Below are 8,785 nucleotides of genomic sequence, written 5' to 3' on the forward strand. Positions count from 1 at the left end.
AAGGCTATGTGTACAACATGGAGAAAATAGCCAGTATCTTGTAATTGTGACTGGAGTGTAACCTTTAACATTGTATAAAGAAAGATATCTATATACCATGAAGTTCCCTCATTTAGACTGAATAAGTCAATGGTTGTTATGTTTTACAATTGGTTTGTTCAAATCCGGATCTCAACACGGTCTACACATCGCACTTGACTGTCATGCCTCTTAAATCCCTCTCCTTTCTTCTTTCCCTTTTAATTTTGTTGTTGTTGCTGTAAATTTTTATTGTAAATGAAACAGATGCTGAAAGCCACACACAGATGACTAGCTTAGTGAATCATGGTCAGGTGAACTTTTGACGTCAGAGAACACCTTCAAACCACTGTGTCAGCAGATTGCTTGCTACCCTTTAAGGGGAATTACATGCTTTCCCCCACTTCCCCAATTTCTTGACTAATTTTTGGAGGGATTCAGAAAAATGTATATACATTTTTCAAGAAATACTCAGAAGGGATTCCTACATGGAAATACTACTGTCCCATGGGTTTTTGAATGAAGCCCAGGCATAGGGTTGCCAGATAAAATACAGATAAACGACAATCTTCTAGCACAACCATGTCCCAAATCGTCCGCCGGATATACTACAAAACTATTCATTGTATATTTGAAATTCAAACTTAACTGGGTGTCTTGGATTTTTGTTTGCTTAACCTGCCAACCCTACCAGGCAACAATCAGACTAGGGTCCTGGAACATATTAAAAGCACACCTGGGCAGCTGGTTTCCCGCTGAGCTGCAGACTCTGAGAGCCCTGGTGTTGGCATTGTCTTTAAGATTTGGATTCATCTTTACTCAGTTGTCTGCCTAATTATCTTACCCATTGTCCTGTCTCCATTTAAAACTGGGTATTTGCTCTGAACTCCAACTTAACTTGTCTGGGGCCCTGAGTACCACCTCTTTTCATATTTTTTCTTCTTAAAAATTTAATAAACGTTTTTTATAGAATGGTTTTAGATTTATAGACAAATTGCAAAGGTCGTACAGAGAGTTCTCATACGTCCCATACCCAAGTCCCCCTATTATTAACACCTTACATTAATGCTGTACGTGTATCACAATTAATGAACCGATATTGATATATTATTATTAACTAGAGTCCATACTTTATTCAAACGTCCTCAGTTTTCAACCTAAGGTCCTAGTTCTCTTCCAGGATCCCATCCAGAAATACCATGTTATATGTAGGCTTCTCTTGGTGGTAAAGATTTCTCAGACTTTCCTTGTTTTTGATGACCTTAACAGTTTTGAGGCATATTGGATACATAGTTTGTAGAAGGTCACTGACTTTGAGTTTGTCTTATGTTTTTCTCATAATTATAGTGTGGTCCTGGGTTTTGGGAGCAAGACCACGCGGGTGGTGTCGCCCTCAGCACATCACACCGTGGGTGCGTGGCCTTACCACGATTTCCACGGTGATGCGGGCCTTCGTCCCCTGGCTGGACAGTATGTGCTAGGTGTCTCCACTGTAAGGGTGCTTGCTGCCCTACCCCCTTTCCATACGGTGCTCTTTGGAAAGAAGTCACCATGTGCATCTCACACTTGGAAACTGCAGCCTTATGCTCTGTCTCCTCGAGGGCAGAGTATCTGTGTAAATTATTCAGAGTTCTCTTGCCTGAGAGAATCTCTTGTCTGTGCTATTTATTTATTTATTTAATCATGTATTTATATCAGTACGGACTCTCATGAGTTTTTTACTTTTTTACGTTGGGTTATAATCCAATACTACTTTATTTATTCTGGTGCTCAAATTGTCCCAGCTTTGGCCGTTGGGCTCAAAGCTGTGTCCCTTTGACGTCCCCCTTCATTGTGATTTTTCGTTTGAGCACTTCCTTACTTTCTGCATTAAAAGGGTCCTCTTGTATATTTCTTGTTTCTGTCCTGGAATCAGCTGTCTCTCCAAGAAGCCCTATTTCTTTGTATTGGAGGATGGTATTAAACACCCAGATCTGAGAGCTCAAAGCGCTTATTGCTACGGAAGTGTCCTTCCCTCTCTAGCCCTCTCGGCAGACAGTGCAAAGAAAAGTATCCGAATACTAATCTGTGTATGTGCACAGAACAGTAAATATGTCTACGTAGGACCATCCGAATGTATATTAAGCTAAACATGAGTTCAAACTGAGCTCTCCAACTCTCATGTCTCACCACATGGAGCCTTCTAGCCCTCTCTACTCACTGGTCTATCCTCTCCCACTCCAACAAGGAGAGCCTTGGCTTTCACCATGGCCATCCATTTACTTAAGTGTTCAGTTTGGGTAAACACATAGTGGTGTGCCTTTGTTTTGACTATGAGTAGTGATCCTACTCACAGGAATGTATCCTATTGAGAAATTCCCCCAAGGATATAAAGATGCATGTGAAAGGAAGGTCATTGGTAGTCTGACTCTTTGCCAAAATTTGGCTCCCCTTACTGTGGGAAGATTATACTTCTCTGTCATTTGAACACAAGCAAGACCAGGTGACTTGTTTGGGCGAAAAAAAAAAAATGTGAACAGGTCATATGTGTCACTTTCTGGCAGAAGCTTTAAGCCTTTGTGCATGTTGTCACCCTCTCTTTCCTTTATGCCACACTGTCTGCTGGTTTCAGATAATGGCAACTCCATCATCCTGGTTCCTGGAGCGAAGAGGACGTAGGGCAGAGCCCCAGCAGACCAAGTATGGAAGTGTATCACGAGCAGGAAATAAACCTCTCAGTTACTAAGATTTGAAATATGCATTATAGCCGCCTAACCTAGCCCATCCTGACTGATTTTGTAACACTGAAAACTGGAAGTAATGCAAATATCTATCAAGTTAATACATTATGGTGCATTTCAATAATAGTCTATTAGTGCAGCCCTTGCCAAAAAAAAAGTCTATCTCTGTGACTGAGATGGAAAACATCCATATTGTTAAGTGAAAAAAAGTGTTGTAGAACGGTTTATTCCGTATCATCACAGGGTTGTAAAAGAAATAACTTATAGACATATGTTAATATGTGCATAGGAAAAAAACCACTGGAGGAATATGTACCAAACTGTCAGCAGCAGCTATCTGTACATTTTAGATTTCTATATTGTTTGAATTTTTACAAGTTCTGAGTCAAGATTCCCTCTGCTCTGGGTTGGATCTGTTTCATCTGTCATTTGGCAGCGAGAATGGATTATGCAAATTGGCTTTCCCCTTGGATGGATTTGACAATCTACAAGGTTAAGTCTGGAGGCAAACATGTGGACTTGCTAAGTGGGGACAGGCTCATAAATAAGGCAATTTGAGCAGGATCCCTGGGATCTTTTTCCAGGCCCATCAAAAGCACAGAACATAATTAGTATTCACCTTCATTCCCCATATAAACAACGGTGATTAAAAACTGATGAAGACTTAGATGGTTTCTGCACCTCCATTTGTCACTTTTGACTCTTGGATAATTATTTTCACTGAGTAGTTTTAACAACAAGGAGGAAACAGGATGGGGGTGAGGGTTTGTCTCATTCGTCTTTAAATCCTCGATACCTGGCTCCGGGGTGGCCCAGGGTAGGTATTCGATTAGTGTGATTCAGAAAATATCTGTTTTCAATAATAATTATTATTTTTAAAATACTTATTTTATTAAAAGTTATCATACCTGGGACTTCCCTGGTGGCACAGTGGCTAAGAATCCACCTGCCAATGCAGGGGACACGGGTTCGAGCCCTGGTCTGGGAAGATCCCACATGCCGCAGAGAAACTAAGTCCGTGCGCCACAACTACTGAGCCTGTGCTCTAGAGCCAGCAAGCCACAACTACTGAGTCCTCGTGCCACAACCATTGAAGCCCGAGCGCCTAGAGCCCATGCTCCACAACAAAAGAAGCCGCTTCAATGAGAACCACATGTACTGCGAGGAAGAGTAGCCCCTGCTGACTGCAACTAGAGAAAGCCCGTGTGCAGGAATGAAGACCCAATGCAGCCAATAAAAATAAATAAATAAATAAATGAAATTATCATACCTTAAAATTAACTTTTTGGTGTGCAGATCTATGGATTTTAACACCTGTAGATTTCTATAAACACCACCACAATCAGAATACAGAATGGTTTCATCACCCCCAAAAACCCTGTTGTGCTTTTCTTTTATAATTACATTCCCCCCAATGCCTGACTCCTAGCGAACACTGATATGCTCTGTGTCACTACAGATTTATCTTCTCGAGAAGGTCATATAAATGTCATTTTCTATAGATGATCTTTGGAGAGTGGCCTCTGCCACCCACCTTTTCATTACTGAATAGTGTTCTTCAATCACATTGTGTTTTGAGCACCTACTATGTGCCAAGTGCTGTTCTAGATATTGGGGACAAAAAAGGAGATAGGGCAGATGTGGACCCTATAGGTTCAGAGCTTAGAGACTGAATCCACAGGGGAGTCACAGAGTGGCAGAGTCCAAAGCGGGCTCTGAGGTCATCTAATCTCTAGATAAACTGTGGTCTGTGTACTAGGAACTCAGCCTCCCCTGAGAACTTGTTAAAAATGCAGAACCTCGGGCCCCACCCCCAGACTAACTGCATCAGTCCACACAGTAACGCGATTCCCAGGTGATTCCTCTGCAATATTCACAGAGTGCAGAAATTGCTGCATCCCTGCCTGATACCCACCTGGTCTTTCTGTGAGGACCTTCAGTCGCGGGGTCTTATTCTGTGCACCCAGCCCCTTCCACAAGGAGCAGCTCCAGTTATTTGCGGTTTTTCTTAGTCTAAATGGAAACTTGCTTTTGCATAAATTCCACACTACAGCTCTCGTTCTGCCTTTTGGGTCACTCCAAAGCACACAGATTCTTCTTTCATCTAATATCTCTTTGGTTATTTACAGACTTCATGTTCTTTTCTCCAGGTGAAACACCTCCAGAAGCTACGATCATTCTTTATGTTCATTTATTCATCCACTTGGTATATTTTTGTTGGTACCTACTACATGCAGTTACTGAATCTGACTTCTCTCAAAAAATTTTTGACAGAGTTAAAATGGGTTAACTGGATGTGAAAGTGCTGAGTATTTCTGATAAGATATAAATGAAGAAAAGTTTTCAAGGAAACATTTAATATGGATAGCTAGGACTGGAACACACAAGCTCAAGTGCCACTTAGGTAACCACAATATACCATTTAAAGGGAGGTTGTTGCATAATCTTCTGATTTTTCAAGACAAGTCAGAAAGGTGGGTTTTGATGTGAATTTTCTAATTTTTAGATGTGTGCATCAGGGTTCCCAAGAGCTAACAGGATCTTCTCAAGATGGCTTAGTAGAAAAAGGGTTTATGGAAAAGGTATGTTAAGTGGCTCAGAAAATTAACTGTGAGGTGGGGAACTGGGCTCAGGAAATGGGCAACATCCACGAGAGAGAATGTTGGGAATAGCTGGGAACTCAGCCAGATCACGTCAAGGGAGGAGGCTGGTAGAAATCTAACATTGACACCACTGCCACAGGACATTGAGCAATGCCCCCCTAGACCGTCAATCCCACTGTCTTTGGCATCTTGCAACTGCCCCCACGTTCGGGGGAGTGAACTTCACGTGGCAGCATCTGGCTTGCACGTGCCAGCAACTTGGCTTTCACGGAACTGAGAGAGGGAATATCTGCCCTTTTCTAATTCCTCGTAAAGGGGTAAAGACTTATTTGTGGAGTCTAAATAAAAAGAGTTGAGCACAGCAACTGTATTAGGAATGCTTTTGGTTGCAAGTTACTATGAACAGCATAAAACACAAGGACACAAGAAGCCAGAGACTGGGTGTCACAGAGCTGACTCAGTAATTCCTCAATGTCATCAAGGACTAGCCTCTTTCTCTATACACACACCATCCTTCAAATACTGGCTTTTTTTGCTCTTGGTCTTGTCTCATAAGATGGCTACCACAGCTCCAATATCACATCTGCATCCCAGCTGTAAAGGAGAGGACGGGATAGCAGCCCTAAGTGCTCCTCATGGGGTCAACAAAAGCTCAGCAGGTCTTGACTTACAGTTCATGGGCCAAACTTTGGTCCCATGACCACATTTAGCTTCAAGGTGGGCTAGGACTGTGAGTATCTCACTTTTTTCCTTTTCTTTAAAAAAAAATTTTTTTTTTTAATTTTTGGTAACTTTTATTTATTTATTTATTGGCTGTGTCAGGTCTTCGTTGCTGCATGTGGGCTTTCTCTAGTTGTGGCGAGTGGGGGCTACTCTTCGATGTAGTGCACAGGCTTCTCATTGCAGTGGCTTCTCTTGTTGAGGAGCACAGGCTCTAGGCACACAGGCTTCAGTAGTCGTGGCACATGCACTCAGTAGTTGTGGCTTGCAGGCTATAGAGCACAGGCTCAGTAGTTGTAGTGCATGGGCTTAGTTGCTCCGCAGCATGTGGGATCTTTCCAGCCCAGGGATCGAACCCGTGTTCCACTGCGCCACCAGGGAAGCCCTGGTAACTTTCTTTTCACAGCAAAGTTGCAAGAATAATATAAAGAATGATCATATATCCTTCGCCCACATTCTCCAATTAATTTTTTTGCCACATTTGCTTTCCAGTTCTCTATTTTTTTGAATTATTTAAAGATAATTTGTAAACAGAGTGCTGTTTACCTCTATGTATTTCAGAGTGTGTTCCCCAAGTACAAGTTTATTCTTATATAAAACCACAATAGAATAATCAAAATCAGGAAATGACACATAAACACAAGCATCTGGCTTTTTTTCAGTCTCAGTAGTGGATATGGGCAGAGAGAAGCGAGCTGGGAATAGCTGTCGGGGTAACAAACCATAGCAACTAATTTTTAAAAAAGTTTCCCCAGGAATTCCCTGGCGGTCCAGCAGTTAGGACTCGGCGCTTTCACGCCCTAGGCCCAGCTTGGATCCTTACTCAGGCGAACTAAGATCCCGCAAGCCGTGCAGCACAATCAAAACAAAGTTTCCATTATACAAAACAAACAAACTGTGTCTATGAACCAAATCCAGCCCGAAAGCCACAAATTTGCTTAACTGCTTTAAACTTCTTGCTGAAATATCTTTCTTTTGATTAGAATAGTGAGAATATTTGTACAGTATACATTTCCACTTTCTGTGTTGATGTCATTCACTCTCTGGTGTTGGAAAGAAACTGTTGGAGGTAACTGGCAAGTCTGGTTAAAGAATATTATTCTCTCCAAACTTTCACTAAATAGATAAAAAAAAATGGACTTTTTTTTCTCTTCAATTCCCTTTTAATGTCAATTTCCTGAAAACATCCCCTAATGATATGATTACAGTGCTTTAATTCTCACAATCAGAGGATAAAACAGGGGTATCGAGAGTTCTTCCCTTTCTCCCAGAAAAATTAAATTCAAATTGTACTGGAGAGATAGGAGGCAGCACGTGTGGAATAATATTTTTATATTATTCTTTTTAATGAAATTGAAGATAGAAAGTGTTCTTTAAAAAGTGGGTGCAGGGACTTCCTAGGTGGCGCAGTGGTAAAGAATCTGCCTGCCAATGCAGGGGACATGGGTTTGAGCCCTGCCCTGGGAAGATTCCACATGCCATGGAGCAATTAAGTGCATGCGCCACAACTATGGAGCCTGTGCTCTAGAGCCCGTGAGCCACAACTATTGAAGCCCATGCACCTAGAGCCCGTGCTCTGCAACAAGAGAAGCCACTACAATGAGGAGACTGCGTACCACAATGAACAGTAGCCCCCGTTCTCAGCAACTAGAGAAAGCCCATGTGCAGCAACGAAGACCCAACAGCCACTAAAAAAAAAAAAAAAAAAAAAAAAAAAAGTGGGTGCAACAGGGGCCAGGCCTCTGGTCTGTTTGGGGGTGTGGGGAAAGTTATGGCTAACGGGAGAGTCAGGGATGGGGAGCAGTTAGGAAGGAGTGAGAGGGACTGGCAATGAGTTTTCAAATGGGGTGAAGAGACAGCTTGACCACGTACAACCCTTTGCTCACCTAAAACTTCTCCTCCTCCCGCCATTGCTTTCATAGATATGCTAGTGCTTCTGAGCTCAGAAGACTAATAAAATGTACCTCATTGTTTTGTAGTGAGAATTAGATGAGACAACACATGGAAACTGCCTAGACAGATTCTGGGCCATGGGAGGTCATCAATACACAGTGGTTTTTGTTTCTGGTGACTTTAGGAACATCATTTAATCTCTTGCTGCTTCTTGGGGTTGGTTGTGTGGAAAGAATGATACAAAGAATAGGAAGTTGCCTTGAAAAGTTAAAAATGTACTTATGAATGGAAGAATTTTTTATCATTCAGGAATATGTAATATATATATAATGAAGGGTTTTTCTGGTTTAGTTGAACCTCAGAAAGGATCTAGAGGCCACCCTGAGGAAAGAGACACCAGTGCCCACAGGAGCTAAAATGTCACAAATGACCAGCTTGGAGCCTCCCTATGGCTTCGTTCCTGGAAACTGTGTGGGGTATCAAGGCAGACGCTGTTGGTTCCTCACCTGGCAACTATTTTCCCTTTTTTACTCATCAGTTAAATTCTGGTTTTGTCGGGCATCCTGTGGCCATGAGCTTTAAGGAATACAGTCCCTTTTCTTAGCCCACTGAATGGGGATGGTGAATACTGAATATTTCAAGACAATCATAGTAATTCTGCTTCTTTTGCCAGCGACTGGTTCGTAAATGGGCATGTGACATCATTCTGGCTAATGAAGGAAAGCCTGGGGGGCAGAGCTCTGTGAACGTTTTCTCTTCTCATAAATGTACACAAGGAAGAACTATGTCCTTTTTTCTTGCTCTGGCCTTTGGATATTGCTTCGTTGGGAT

This window comes from Hippopotamus amphibius, chromosome 9 (assembly GCF_030028045.1).
Source record: "Hippopotamus amphibius kiboko isolate mHipAmp2 chromosome 9, mHipAmp2.hap2, whole genome shotgun sequence".
In the NCBI taxonomy this organism is placed as follows: Eukaryota; Metazoa; Chordata; class Mammalia; order Artiodactyla; family Hippopotamidae; genus Hippopotamus; species Hippopotamus amphibius.